At 47.2% G+C, this 15,491-nt stretch overlaps 7 non-coding genes across 7 annotated transcripts; 4 read left to right on the top strand and 3 right to left on the bottom strand.

Moving 5' to 3' along the window:
• Positions 1-2,503: 2,503 nt before the first annotated feature.
• On the bottom strand, positions 2,504-2,577 carry trnat-agu (transfer RNA threonine (anticodon AGU)). Its single transcript has one exon. It is a non-coding gene; the product is annotated as a tRNA-Thr (tRNA).
• Positions 2,578-3,751: 1,174 nt separating this feature from the next.
• Positions 3,752-3,823, bottom strand: trnag-ucc (transfer RNA glycine (anticodon UCC)). Its single transcript has one exon. It is a non-coding gene; the product is annotated as a tRNA-Gly (tRNA).
• A 2,240-nt stretch (positions 3,824-6,063) lies between these two features.
• Positions 6,064-6,205, top strand: LOC138231450 (U4 spliceosomal RNA). The gene has a single exon (XR_011186701.1). It is a non-coding gene; the product is annotated as a U4 spliceosomal RNA (small nuclear RNA).
• A 4,213-nt stretch (positions 6,206-10,418) lies between these two features.
• Positions 10,419-10,500, top strand: trnal-caa (transfer RNA leucine (anticodon CAA)). The gene has a single exon. It is a non-coding gene; the product is annotated as a tRNA-Leu (tRNA).
• A 657-nt stretch (positions 10,501-11,157) lies between these two features.
• Positions 11,158-11,229, bottom strand: trnah-gug (transfer RNA histidin (anticodon GUG)). The gene has a single exon. It is a non-coding gene; the product is annotated as a tRNA-His (tRNA).
• Positions 11,230-11,430: 201 nt separating this feature from the next.
• On the top strand, positions 11,431-11,502 carry trnae-uuc (transfer RNA glutamic acid (anticodon UUC)). Its single transcript has one exon. It is a non-coding gene; the product is annotated as a tRNA-Glu (tRNA).
• A 450-nt stretch (positions 11,503-11,952) lies between these two features.
• On the top strand, positions 11,953-12,025 carry trnav-cac (transfer RNA valine (anticodon CAC)). Its single transcript has one exon. It is a non-coding gene; the product is annotated as a tRNA-Val (tRNA).
• The last annotated feature ends 3,466 nt before the right edge of the window (positions 12,026-15,491 follow it).

Below are 15,491 nucleotides of genomic sequence, written 5' to 3'. Positions count from 1 at the left end.
AAAACACAGCTAAACATGGGTTTAAATGTAAAATAGAAGTCTTACCTCTTACGTCAAAAGATTTAATTCAAGAAGCGATGTAATAAATGATTGCTTATGCTTTATAAACAAATCTAATTAAAATAAAAGCTTAAGTTTTGTATTTATCTTGTACCATATAACATGGTTTTCTTTGTATTTCAATCCCACAAAGTGTCCAAATGACGCACTACATGATATAAGGAAGATTATCACATGCATATCGGTATTATCTTTCTTACGAAAATGCATTCCTTTCATTACCTTTTACTTTTTAAAATGAACTCAAATTGTGTATAATGTAATAATTTAAGTAGAATAGATTCTAACAATATAATGATCCAGTGTGTTGCACTACTTCACTGCTTCACTGCTCTATGCCGTCTGGAAATAAATCCTCAGACTGCTCACTGCCCTGGGCTTGTACCAATAAATTACAGGAGCACGTCTATTTATCACTGCGTTGAAGCAGAAGACACACAATCACTGCAAACACATCCTAAATACAGTGTTCCAACACCTTTGACCTCATCCAGAACGTATCATTTATTGAAAGGGATTGCTGTCAGAATGCACATCTGAATCCCAAACAGAATCTCTAGTAAAATACGATCATTTGTGAAACAGGCAAATGACTGTCTCAGGGGCCCATTCCTCATTGTCAGACATATGTATGCAATGCTTTCACCGTGCATTGAGCAATAGGGATTAAAAACACCGCAGGTAAGGTTAGATGTCATGTTCTATGATCATTTCTTTCAGCATTAGGAACTAAATATACTAAACGTATGATACTAAAATGTTATTTTCACATATATTAATGTAATAAATGATTGCTTATGCTTTATAAATAAATCTAATTAAAATAAAAGCTTAAGTTTTGTATTTATCTTGTACCATAGAACAAGATTTTCTTTGTATTTCAAGCCCACAAAGTGTCCTTTGATCTCTATTCTGTGGTAATCCACAATGACCCCGTTCTTCAGGTGATTCATCATGTCCTCCCTCGTCTGTTGAGAGGCCATCCCGATCTCTTCTGCCGTGGCATGCTTCATACACGCTCTCTTGAAGTGAGCAGGAAGCTGATCAAAAGTATTCAGGCACATCTTGCACACCAGGGGAATCCTCGCGGGTTTCCTTTGAAAATAAATAATACCATCTGTGTATAGAAACAAGCTAAGACTGATTTCTTAAATTATCCTTAAAATTCTCTCTCATAGTTTGAGCATAATGATTTTATTGCATTTATATAAGAATTGCTCATTGCTCCAAAATAAATAATGGTTTCATAAAAAAGTGAACACTTACTTGGTCTCAGTCACAGACTTTCCAATAGAAGCCATTGTGGAGTTCAGCAACTGCAGGTCCTAGAAGTGGGGAAGGAATTTTAAAAGAGAAATTGAATTACAATACAGAAGGAATGGCTGAGGGTTCACTGAAATATATAAATATACAAATTCCAAAGACTGAGTCCATATAGAAACAACTACTTTTCATTTTCAGTATAAGAAAAAAAAACATTATCTTCCAAAGCATCATAAAATTGTCCCTTCTTCCAGACTCTACTTCTCTCTTGTAGTAGTACAGCAGACCTTTCCAGGTGAGCAGATCACAGAGTCCGAAATAAGCTTCCTCCATCAAACAAAGTACCTGAACATGACTCTGTCTTCATAAAAGCGCCCCTGTAATAAAGAGATTAAATCCAAAATCAAGAGGGCAGTTGCCTACTGAAATACAAGAAGTCATCAATTTTAACCTAGCAACACATTAAAGGCTGCATCTATACAAGTGCGATTCTAGAAATGCTCAACAGATTACGTTTTAAGAAGGAACTGCACCTCAGGTTCCGCTGAGATCTTAACTCGGATGGCAGGATTCAGAGTCCGGAGTGCGGACTGATGGCGAACGGAGGGTCCACATACTGTGGATCCCTCAGTGATCTTCCGCGTATTCAAACCGCCAGCGTGTGACTCCCCTGTCCCTGTGACCTCATTGGTCTGCTCTCTCCTCTGTGCAGCCGAGCCCGACTCACGGTAAAGTGAAAAAAAAGATGCCCTCAACGTGAGATTTACTCTGGAGCGAGGATAGATGTTACCTTTTTATCATTGAACAGGATGTATGTGATGTGGCGACTAGGTTCAATTTTGTATCCTCTTTAAAAGATTAAGGACTGGGGTGAGTGTGATTTACCACCCTTTCAGCTAAGAACCCGACTTGCGCATCGTTTAAGCTGCATTGACTCGGTCGTTTAACCCTTCTCCATTAGCAGGGTTAAGGTTAAAGAAAAAAACATTGCTGACTTCTTTTTTTTTTGCCAGCCGCTAGCGCTGATTAGCAAGGCTTGTATTTCATGTTTTGCAAGTTGCATCCATTTTAAGAAAAACAAGTCGCGTTAAAGACAGGAAATGACAATTGCATTTAATTAAGTCTAGCCGTAGGCGGTTGTCTGTAAGGACCAGTTCTGTTCGAGAAGACACAACAAAGAAGGCACCGCTGGGATTCGAACCCAGGATCTTCTGTTTACTAGGCAGGCGCTTTAACCAACTAAGCCACGGCGCCCCAGGAGTGCTGTCCTTTTGCAGCCACTTGGACACACCACTCAGACACATCTGCATTCGGTGTGTGCTCCGCCTGCTTGCTGAGCAAGTTGCCACCTTTACATACAATAGCAACATCGACACCAAGAGAAAGGATGACAAATGGCTCTTATCTGGAACTTTTCATGTCCAAGGAGCTCAATATGCTTTCTGTGTACAACAGGGCCACTGAACTCCACACTGGCCACTGAACCACAGCAGTGGCTTGCTGGCTTGACATCTCCCAAGGAAAATGTTGAAATCACATGTGGAACAGGAAAATGACCCTCGAGTACGAGGGAAAAAAAAGAAAAAGATCATCTGGAGCGTGCCAACCCATGTCCGGACAGCCCAGTTTCGTCGACAAGGTGGCTGAGTGGTTAAGGTGATGGACTGCTAATCCATTGTGCTCTGCAGTCATGGGTTCAAATCTCATTCTCGTCGCTCTCCATGTCTGACACATGTGCCTGTTTGACGTCGGCCCTCCTGTTGCTTGCTCCGGTGCTAGAGCTGTACATTTTCTAGCGGTGGCTGAACATGGTATAGTAGGCCAACGTCGGTATCGAGCAGTGACAGTAACAGTACTTACTGCACCCCATAAGAAATCGTTTGTCCCTGTTCAAAAGAGATTGTGCGATGTCCTGCGGCGTTCGTAAAGCAAACCTTTGACAGTTTGAAAAGAGGAATTTATTCTGCTTCCTGTGCGTGCAGTAGTTACAAAGTTGAACGTCTTTACACGATCTGCTGCAGTTTTCAGTGGGCGGGCTTTGTCAGATGGCTTGAAAAAACGCACTGTGTTTCGGCTGAACTCCACACTCATGAGCAGTGTCCTGCATGTTTTCTGTGTATAGCTGTCTTTTAACGCATACAGAATTCATTTGAAATCATTGATTTCTCCAATTAACAAGGGTCCCTTTTTGAACCTGCGAGAAGCATTCTTTCAATGTAACAGATTTACTCCGGGGAAAGCCAGCATGACATTGAGAGTAGCTCAAGCTTTCAGCACCCATATCGGACTGCGTGTATGCAGACACCACTCAGAATCCCCTGTAAGATTCTCCCTCAATTCCGTTTTTCAGTGCTTTAGCTCTTTCAAAAGGCTTCGCTTTGCTAGTCACAATCCAAGGCTCATGATAGCATTTGAAAACATTCACCACTGCGTTGGCCGGAAATCGAACCCGGGTCAACTGCTTGGAAGGCAGCTATGCTCACCACTATACCACCAACGCATGCCCACAGGAAGTCTGCAGGACACCACCAGAGAATGCTTTTTTTAAAAAAATTTTTATTAAACAGAATTTACAAATACAAATACAACAAGAGGATCAGAGTCATGTACAAGAGAAAAAAAATGCAGCAGAAAAAAGCATTTAACTACCAGAGGTAATTAAGTAATTATGTGATCAAATTGTATATTTTACACGTATCATATCTTGCTTTAATATTTCTCAATTATTTATAAACTTTAGTTTCAACATGCATGCGTTTCCTGTAAAAAATAAAACTCAGCACACAGTTTTTCTTTTAACAACATTTCGAGTACCTCTGGCATTCATGAAAAAGACATACACAAAAGCAAATAACTAACTCTAAGACTGTCTAAACTATTGAGTTTTTCAAAGAACCAGAACTATAACAGTCCTTAACACTTAACTACACCATTCCAAACTAACACTAAAGAAACACTAGTATATACTGGTATAACAAATAAAACCAAACATAATCATTAACTGAGCAGTCACTGGGAGCAAATCTCCTTCCCGTCCACAAAGGCCCTCGCTCCCACAAAGTAGGCTCTCCTCCCCTCTCTTCTGGCAGCTTCAACCTGGGGCCACAGCTGGTTCCTGGTACTCCTGTCCGCAGCAGACAGGTCCTCTGCAAACCTCAGTTTGTTCCCATTCAAATACTCATTCCCCCTCGCCGCTCGCCACAGCATGTCCCTCGCCGTCCTCTTGGTGAACTGTATTATAATCGATCTGGGGAGCACTTGCCCAGACATGTTCGCTCTCCCGAGCTTGTGAACAAAGTCAATGGCCGATATTACGTCCTCCTGGTCCGGCAGGGTCCTTTTACAGATACCCTTCACTGTTGCAACAAGGTCCTTATCACGTTCCTCTTTAACTCCAAATAATTTTAAATTCCATCATCGACGGTATCTATCTACATCGTTCACTTTCAATTCAAGTTCTTTAATATGCTTTTCTTGTTTGGTATTTACTTGTTTAAGAACTTTTACTTCACTCTTTAAGTCTTCAACCTCTTTAAACACACAGTCCATGGACTTTTTAAGACTTTCGATTGCGACTGTATTAGATCAAGTCATTTCCTTCAGCTCACCCATGCTCTGTGCCATCATGTTGAAGATGTTGGTCTGGAGCTCCTCCAGCGTCAGGTTGCCCCTTCCTCTCTTGGCTGCCGGGGTTTTCACAGGTGTGCTGGGCAGGGACTCCGGCTCTTCCTCTGGCAGCTGAGTCTCACTTGGGCTGCGAGCGCTCGCGTACGAGCGCATCTCCAGCACTCTTTCCACGTCCCCTCCAGCTGCTTCACTTTTCCCTTTAGTTGCCATCAATTTTCTTGTAGTGCTATACATATACGATTGAGGTATCTTAGAGTTCTCCTTCGAAGACCCAGCACTCTCTTTTCTTTTCCCAGTGTTACTCATATCGAAATTCTTAAACCTAAAAAAAATAGTTTTTTTTTCTTTCAATTATAACTGAAGTTTAAACAAGTAGTGTTAAGTCCTTATTTTTCTGTAGTCAAAAAAAGCAAAAATTAACATTCAGGTCATGAAAAACTCAAAAAAAATCCTCAACCACTAAACTTTACCTCCCACCTGAGCGCCATCTTGAACGCCCCTACCACCAGAGAATGCTCAAGATTTCGGAAGCTGTCTCCGGGACGTGCTGATTCCACACATCCTGAATAAATCATGATATTGTTAGTTGCTGTAGCTAGACGTTCAAATGAGTTTCATGGCCAGATGGACTGTTTCCTCCAGCGGTATAGTATTGCAGTGAGACAGCACGATGCCTGCAAGACTATGTCACGCTAAACGCCACAGATTGTGTTTGTCCGTTCGTGTCAGTCATCCTGCAGCCACGGGAAGTGGGACACAAACATGCCGCAATGCTTTCAAGACGTTAGGATTTGTTTGTGCAACATCCGAGAAGAGTACTTGTGGCTTGAATGTGAACTGTACGTGCCCACCCCCTTTCCTCTGTAGTGCATGAGTTCCTCCCGGCATGCCCTTCGTCATTGTTCTGTCATCTTGTATTTAAAGGGTTGTATTTCTGCTGCTGAAAAGAATCAACGGGTTTCTTTGTTCCCAACGGAGCCCTTGTCTGTCATGAAATTCTTCAAAACCTCAAGCTAGAAGAAGACGACAAATATGAAGCGTTACAGCAACGACATGCCATGAGACGATTGATAACGATTTCCATAGGATCCCCGCGGTTGCCTGGCAACCGTCAGCTTTGCGCAGTGGCAGTATCGTAGCCTGTGAGGTTTAGCCGAGGCGGGATTATTGCTAGTTGAAAACTTTTCCCAATACCCCGCTTCCGCCGGTTTGCAATACAATCAGCGAAAGCTATTTTTGACAGTCTCGTTAGAGACTGAGCAAGGTGTTTAAAGACAGATTTGGTCATGGTGACATCATGGTAGAAAGAAGCGAGCTTGTTCCCAGTGGGCATTGATTCGTCGAATATACGTATATTTACGGCGAAATTACGGCTATACGTATATATACGTCGCCTCGACGTATAATCAACGTCGAATTGCAACCGTAAAATTGACGACATTAACAAACGCATATATAACGTCGAAAACACATCTAACACAGTGCCTGAGGCTTTTTACTGTATGTATCGTGTGTGCCGCAACTAGGAGTATACGGCACTCTGCACAGTGTACGAAGTAAATTATTTTCGCAGCAATTAATTTACATGTGTATAATAAATATAGTAAATATAATAAATTAATTACTGCGAAAATAATTTACTTCGTACACTGTGTAGATTAGAGAATCTAAGAGCCGCTTTAGCAAGTGTACATTCAGTGTTTCCAAAACTGATCCAGGTTTACGCCGCTAGACTCTTAGACGTTTTTTCTAAAGAAGATGCTGATCTAACCTCTGCATTTCGTTTCCTGATAATGCTATTTCATGGTGCACTGGCGAAGACCCACCGGGATAAATGACTAAACATGTGCATGGTGCAGTCCAGAGAATATTGGATGAACTTTCTCCAAACATCGGGGCGAATGATTTTGTACAGCTGCGTTTGACTGCGGGTGGTTTTAACAAACCCTTGTTCTCACGCAGGAGACAACCCGGAGAATTAAATGCTGCTGATTTTTTAAGCCACATCTCAGACCTCTTACAGAGCCACACAGAAATTCTCACCGATGACAGCCTCCGATTAGTGGTGACGATAGTTAGGAATATGCAGGGGGGTGCCCGTCGAAGATTTAAATCCGTTCTGGGTAATTGCTCAGAAAAAAGCGCACCTTATCGACTTACATTACACGGGCGGTAATCTGTGTTTCACCGGGAGTGTGTACGGTTTGTTGAATGAAGGTTGTACCAATGGGGAAATGTTACAGGGCGCTAAACGAATGCACAAAGAGTTGGGTTTTTCAGAGAATCAGAAAATTAGTTTGTCAGACATTACCGCTTTTGAAAAACATTTAAAGGTGGTCATTAAAATTTTGTACCACGACCAGGGTGATTGGAAATATTTTACAACGGGGCCCACACCACCTAATTCTAAAATACTTTTTGTTCTACTGCATGAAGAGCATTTTTATGGGGTTTTAAATATTAAAGCTTTTGTGGGGGCGGCATATTTTTGCACTAACTACCATGCGGCGTATAGCCACAAGAACGCACACGCCTGTGTTAAAGCTTGTAAAACCTGTTTAGATCCCCAGTGTTGCGAAATTGATGCAGAAATTCAGAATTGCCCGGCCTGTAAGGTCTTTTGTCGTAGCTCTCAATGTTTGGCGAGACACTTTCGGAATGCAGCGACGGGTGTTAGTAAGTGTGAGCGCAGGGTCTTTTGTGAGAAATGTGAGGTTTATAACCTCTCTAGTCACAAATGTAAAGAGAAACTGTGCTCGCATTGTAACAACGTGATCGACACCCCTGACACACATTTGTGCTACATACTGCCTTTGGACAACCCCAAAATTTCAAACAAGTACATTTTTTTCGACTTTGAATGCATGCAAGAAACGGGGACACACATACCAAATTACATCCATGCCCTTCATATTAACAATAAACGAAGCTGGGAATTTTATGGTGAAACTTGTCTAAAGGATTTTGTGTGTAAATTTATCGATAGACGTTTCAAAAACCATACATTCATATCGCACAATGGCAAGGGATATGACAATTACCTAGTAATCAGACAGTTGTAAGATGAAAAGATGGACGTTGAACTAATTAATCAGGGTGGTAAGATAATGTGTATGACCGTAAAAGCTCTGAACATCAGATTTATCGATTCTTTAAACTTTCTACCTATGAAATTAAGCAAACTGTCGGCCGCCATGGGGTTCCCCGGGGGTAAGGGTCATTTTCCACACTTGATGAACACTTCAGAAAACCAAAATTATGTCAGCCCGATGCCGCCGCCAGAACTTTACGGCGTTAACTACATGCTGCAGAGGGAGAAAGCCGAGTTTTTGGTTTGGTATGAAGAATGCAAGGGAAGTGTGTTTAACTTACAGAGAGAGTTGAAACGTTACTGCCAGTTGGATGTGGCAATTCTAAGAGAAGGCTGTGTCAGGTTTTGGGACGAGGTCATGAATATGACCAGACAGACACGCGTGACTGAGTCAGGGGCCGCCTGCGTTGTGTGCATCGACCCCTTTCAGTTTGTGACCATCGCTAGTGTCTGCATGGCCATGTTCAGACTTATGTTTTTACAGGAAGAGACGATAGCGTTGCTACCCCATGACAATTACCACCACCAGCAAAAACGATTTTCTACACCCAGCATCAGTGGCTTATGTACATCGAACACACAGAGCCCGTTAAAATCCAACACGCGTTAACCACGGCCGGTGAGTTCAAGGTTGGTCAAAGCTGAAAGCTCAAAGCTGAAATAAATGTATAAAATTTGGCTTGCATCATAGCAGTTGAGCAATAAAGTCTGTCCTAATTAAAGAGTACCTAAAGTTTGAAAGTACAACATAGAATAAGAATAGAGAAATGGCAAAACGATTTTGTGCCATCTTCCCCATTCACACTATTTTTATGTGCCATTTTTTGCTTATTCACGTACTATTTTAATCAAAATAATATTAAGAAAGATCTGTGTGTATTCAGATAGTATTATTATTGTTCATACTTACTCGTCAAAAGAGGATTGCTGAGATATTTGCGGATATACTTTTACGTTTGAAAAACGTGTCCAAAATGGTGACCAACGAATACTAGCAATGCATTGTGGTATATAACCGGAAAATATGCTGGGTTCGATATTTTCTCAACGTATGCGTTTATTAATGTTGTCGATATTATGGTTGAAATTTAACATTGATAATACATCGCGGCTATGTGCCCCCTGCTATGTGCTGATGTGCAATTTTAACGCATGCAGTTAGTAAGGATCGTACTGTTGTATGGTATTATATATAATGACATTATGGAATAGGATGGGGACAGGCCTGGCATCACGGGGGGAGGGAGGAGTGTCGCCCCTTCAGTTTTGGGCAAAAAGATTTACCTAACTTAATTTGCGCCCTAAAAAAATAGTTGTACTTGGTCAATGGTCAGACAACACTAAATGACACGAACAGTCACTCAGTCTGTTTGATGGGCAGGAGGGCTATCCGTCCAGGAACTGCACATATCAGTGTCGTTATTGAGTGTCAACATTACGATCCTGTTTGCTCAGGTGGACCGATTCCTTGCAGTAGTTTATCATTATACTTAAAATCTTTATATAACTAGGACTAGTTATAGCAGTCTGTGCTTTCTGTTGGTTTTACAACATTTTTTTCTTAACGATTCAGAACGTCCATGTAGCTGCAAAAATGAACGCTTATGGTACTTTTCGCTCCAGGCAATACAAACCGTGAGAGTGACGAAAAATGTGAAACTGAACTTCATCGCAAATACCAGATTGCTAGTCGTTATCTTCTATCATGAAGCACTAATCAATGGCATAGCTGCGAGATTTCATTTGGGTAGCTGCACCGTACAGCTCCGTTTTAACCGAAATATCACCCCCCCCCCTCAGAATTTCAGACGCCCCCCTACAGATTTTTCCCCGGGCACCGCGCACTGATGGGGGACGGGGTGTCCAGGAAATGGTATCAACTTTTCTCAAGAAAATAAAAATAGAAACTCTATAGGCACTCAAACATTTTACTGTTTTTTTTTTTCAGGCAGTAAATTACGTAAATTACTGCTTCGACACGTAATGGCATTATAATCAAGTGCAGGAGCTGAGGGCTCTTGTTTTGTTTCGTTTTCCATGGCGTTCGTAAGCGCGCAAATCAAAGGCAATTCCTGCGTCTAACACGAATGTAAATGCTTTTGAAAGTGCAGTGTGGTGCAGCTTGTAAAATCCTTGTCCACATTTGTGGTTTGTTGATGTTTTTCTGTCTGCCAAAGTTGCATTTTGACATCCAGACGGGGAGACTTTATCATTTGAACGTGAAGCCAGCCTTAAACCCTCTGAGGCGTGTCTGTCTGCCGGCACGTATTTTGTGAAATGTTTTTTTTTTAACGGAGAGCGACTTTGAAAACGTTTCCTCAGCCACCTCGCACTCCGTGTTAGATTATAGGAAGAATGCGGCGGCGGAAAGCTCGCTGTAGTCGTGGCCGAGTGGTTAAGGCGATGGATTCAAAATCCGTTGGGGACTCCCCGCGCAGATTTGAATCCTGCCGACTACGGCATCTGCCGCATGTCGCCTTGTGCCTGCGCGGCAAAGGCGAAGTGCTGCTTCTCCTTTCCTGGTACTATAAGAACGCTAAATCGCTTGGCTCTGCTGTCATGGAAATAAATTCTTCAGATAACCACACATTTTGCGTTCGCACCTCTATTTCCGGTGCCTTCATGCACTCTTGTACCAAACGCACGTTCCTTCTGTATGCGGAGCCGATCATTTGCAATTGGGCTGTGCCGACAGATCAGGACGAGCTCTGTCGGCTCAAAAGCAGCGCAGGACCTGCAAGAACAACAGAAAGATTAGCATCCAGCGGGGGCTTCTTAGTGAGCCCAAGATCTCATCAAGAATCGGCTCCAGCAACAGGACTGGGCGCATTGTTCCATTCTCCGACCACTCTCGGTGTAAACAAGTCCCTCCTGGTCTCTGCTTGAATTGCACTTTCCTGCGTTTGCTTTGGTATAACTGGCTTCCCCTGCATGGGCGAATGTGAAGAAGATCCTTAGTAAGTCATTGAAGAAACCCGAGAAGAGGTCGGAGTGGTCTCTGTCGTTCATCAACGATCCAGTCAGGCAGTACTCCTCTGTAAAGCGCCGTTCGTTCACATCAATTGGCTTTTTTTTGCCTTCATTCGTGCAAGTAGTAAAAGCAGACGCCCCTATTCTGCCGTGACCCGGATTCGAACCGGGGTTGTTGCGGCCACAACGCAAAGTACTGACCACTATACGATCACAGCGAGTTACCGATACACACGTGGCAGGGCGGAAAAGGCTGTGCTCTCTTCGTGTGACATAATTCGGGAAAGTCCTGACGTTGCATTTCAACTGAGCCCCAGTATACATCGACCCTTCGACACTCTGAGTGACAACTCTCTTGCGTGTTTTCTCATATTTATGTAGTTTGCTTGCATGATGCCCGGAACAGCAGGGTTGTGCACTCCCATATGGTCTAGCGGTTAGGATTCCTGGTTTTCACCCAGGCGGCCCGGGTTCGACTCCTGGTATGGGAACGTGTCAATTTTGCCTCCTGCTTTCCAAAAGATCAGCACTGTGTACGAAGGAGCCGCATTAAAACTACTCAACGTGCAAAACGTGCGAGAGAGGGGGCGCTTGTTTCCAGCCGAAACTTCTCGCGTGTGAGACGAGCTGACCATCGCTGCAGGAGGTGGGAGGGTCACTCTGGTAGACAGGGCTGACCTTCGGCAATAGGATTTATACTCTCCAAGATGATATTTGCACTTTCTGGAGAGGCGATTTTCTCCACTTCAGTAGCCCGATTTCGTCGATTGCGTGGAGAGGGCTGTAGAATGTGGCGCCGTCTTTCCTGCTCCGTCCATGACAGGCGTGCTGGTCTCTGGAGAGAGAGCACGGTCCATCAGCGCACCCCAATAAAGGCACTGGAAGCAGCTGAATCGCATTGGCGAAGCTCAGCGCTGGGCCGCTGGGCACATCTGACCACAGTTTCCGTAGTGTAGTGGTTATCATGTTTGCCTCACACGCGAAAGGTCCCCGGATCGAAACCGGGCGGAAACAGACCAGACTTCTTCTGTCGCCACGCACAAAAGGGGATTGGGGATTCGCCTAGCGCTGTGATCGAACAGACCCACTCACCTCTTAGTGTGGCGGGATCTGCACAGTGCATGTCGCAGCGCATCCTGCTTTCACTTCAATGCGCGTCCTGATGTACCCCGGTCTCCCGCGTGACAGGTGGGGACAGGTGACAGGTCCTATACTAACGAGGAAGACATCGCTCTCTCCGACCCCCGGCATCGTGTCCCGACCCACCGTGCTGGAAGCCGACTCGTGCTGTGATTCCTTTACGGAGCAGAAATGACAACCGAGGAGCCGAGAGATCATTTCAGCATTTCGCGTCTGAACGGAAAACACAAACGACCAACTCGGAATGATTTGCCTTTGACGCTTATCAAAGCGTTCTTTGTGCATCGAACAGACCCACTCACCTCTTAGTGTGGCGGGATCTGCACAGTGCATGTCGCAGCGCTCCCTGCTTTCACTTCAATGTGCTTCCTGATGTCGAGTCGTGTGCCGTGCGGAGGCTCTGAAAGCGAGAGCAATGAAAAGGTGCACGACGCTGTGTTAGAAAACAGAGAAGTGAAAGGCAGTCCTTTCTCTAAGGAGGTAAAAGAAAAGCTACTCCCCGTCGGGGAATCGAACCCCGGTCTCCCGTATGACAGGCAGGGATACTTGCCACTATACTAACGAGGAAGACATCGCACGCTCCGACCCCCGGCATCGTGTCCCGACCCAGCGTGCTGGAAGGCGACGCGTGCTGTAATTCCTTTACGGAGCAGAAATGACAACCGAGGAGCCGAGAGATCATTTCAGCATTTCGCGTCTGAACGGAAAACACAAACGACCAACTCGGAATGACTTGCCTTTGACGCTTATATACCTCTTAGTGTGGCGGGATCTGCACAGTGCATGTCGCAGCGCTCCCTGCTTTCACTTCAATGTGCTTCCTGATGTCGAGTCGTGTGCCGTGCGGAGGCTCTGAAAGCGAGAGCAATGAAAAGGTGCACGACGCTGTGAAATAAACATTAATAAACGCATATATAACGTCGAAAACACATCTAACACTAGGAGTATACGGCACTCTGCACAGTGTACGAAGTAAATTATTTTCGCAGTAATTAATTATATTGTAGCGTTTGCAGGTTCTTGTTCAGAACTAAAGAACAGTGGAGACGCGATTAACCAAGCACTGACTTAAATTAACAACCACACCAAAACCGAACACAGGATCTACACACACATGAGGAGACTGACGAAAACGTACACACATTTAGGGTGGTAATTACCTAACAACACACTCTACTTTTACAGGACTACACAGGGCACTAGAATTACTAGGACATTATTTACACAGGTAGGGTCAGCCGCTGGTCATCGTGCTGACCCTCAGACTCTTCCCGGCTACCACTCCCAGCATGCCCAGCAGTACTACGAGCGCCTAGGGGCGCTTCCTCCTCACCACCAGGCGAGGGCGTTACACTGCCCCCACCTGAAGCGTCTGGCGTCTCGCCGACGTCGAACACCCCCCTCAGGCTGTACTCGTATTCGGCAAACTGCTGCGGAACCCTGCGCGAGCGGCCGCTGCGCCGCGGTGACGGCTGGCGATCCACGGACGCCCCACTATCGGCCGGCTCCAGCCCCGGCTGGTCCTCTGGAGCCTCCCCACACGGCTCCTCCTCCCGGGCCCGGTAGGGGGCCAGGCGGTCTCGGTGCAGGACCACCACTCTCCCCTGTGTTCGCAACCGGACACGGTAGCAGACCTCGCCCACCACCCCGAGTACCTCAGCGGGCCCCTCCCACGACGGCGCCAGCTTAGGGCTGAGGCCTTTGCAGCGGCGCGGGTTGTACACCCAAACCGAGTCCCTGGGCTGGAAGGCAGGCCCCCTGCAGCGCAGGTCGTAGTACAGCTTCTGCCGGACCCCCGCCTGTGTCAGGTGGGTCCGTGCAAAGCTGTGCACCCGCTGCATCCGCTGCCGCAGGTCCCACTCGTAGTCCGGTCCAGCCGGCGGTGCCGACCCGTCTCCGGGCGGCGGGCCGAAGACCAGGTCCACCGGTGTTCGCATTTCCCGGCCCAGCATGAGCGAGGCCGGGGTGCACCCGGTGGATTCCTGGACCGCGGTCCGATACGCCCAGAGCGCAAGGGGGAGGTGGCGGTCCCAGTCCCGTTGGTGCCGGGACACCAGGGTGGCCAGCTGGGTGGCGAGCGTCCGATTAAACCGCTCTACCAACCCGTCGCTCTGGGGATGCAGCGGGGTGGTCCGCGTCTTAGTAATCCCCAGGCGCTGGCACACTCTGGAGAAGACCTGGGACTCGGAAGTTACGCCCCTGGTCACTGTGTAACTCCTCCGGCACCCCCAGCCTGGCAAACATCCCCTCCAGCAGTGCATCGGCCACCGTGGGGGCACTCTGGTCCGGGAGGGCGTAGGCCTCCGGCCACTTCGTAAAGTAATCCATGGCCACCAAGACGTAGCGGTTCCCGGCCTCGGTGCGCGGAAACGGGCCCAAAACGTCCACTCCCACCCGCTCCATAGGAGCCCCCACCTGGTGTTGTTGGAGGGGGGCCCGAGAGCGCTCGGGGGGACCCTTCTGCGCCACGCACACCGCACACGTTCGGCAGTACCGCTCCACGTCCCGGTGGCAAAGACCCCAATAAAAATGGCCTCGGAGACGCTGCAGGGTTTTTTTACCGCCGAAGTGCCCCACACCCGGCTGGCCGTGCACCGCTCGGAGCACCGCCCCGCGGAGCGACCGAGGCACCACCAGCTGCCACCGTACCTCGCCACTGGAGGGTACCCGCCACCCCCGGCGCAGCACCCCGTCCTTTACCTCCAAGGCCTCCCACAGGGCGCAGAGGGCCTTGACGGACTTCGGGTGCGGGGCGAGCTCCTCTCGCGTAGGCCGCACTCCTGCTGCCCTCTAGCGGAGCACCGGCCCCACGTCAGGATCAGCTGCCTGACGCTGCGCCAGGTCTGGCAGGCCCACCCCCAGCGGCCCCTCCCGGGCCGTGGCCGTGGCGCTCACCCCCGCCACGGCGCGGACAGCCTCCTCACGCTGCTCCCGCCGGGCGCAGTGATGGCAGTCCGCGGCCTCGCAGGGGCGCCGCGAGAGAGCGTCGGCATTGAGATGGCGAGACCCCGCACGGTGCACGACAGTGAAGTCGTACTCCTGCAGTATCTCTATCCATCGCGCCATCTGTCCCTCTGGCTCCTTAAAGTGGAGCAGCCAGGTGAGGGACGCATGGTCGGTCCTCAACCGGAACCGGGTCCCGAACAGGTACGGCCTGAAGTGGTGGACCGCCGCCATCACCGCCAGCAGCTCGCGACGGGTCACGCAGTAGTTCCGCTCAGGCCTAGTCAGAGCCCGACTATAGTAAGCCACTACGCGCTCCCCATCTGGCCCTTCCTGCGCCAACACCGCCCCCACCCCCGAGTCACTCGCGTCGGTGTCGAGAATATACGGCAACCGC

The sequence above is a fragment of the Lepisosteus oculatus genome, unplaced genomic scaffold (assembly GCF_040954835.1).
Source record: "Lepisosteus oculatus isolate fLepOcu1 unplaced genomic scaffold, fLepOcu1.hap2 HAP2_SCAFFOLD_60, whole genome shotgun sequence".
Lineage (NCBI taxonomy): Eukaryota > Metazoa > Chordata > Actinopteri > Semionotiformes > Lepisosteidae > Lepisosteus > Lepisosteus oculatus.
Note: the sequence above shows the minus strand (reverse complement) of the source record. Positions and strands in the feature narration are given on the sequence as shown.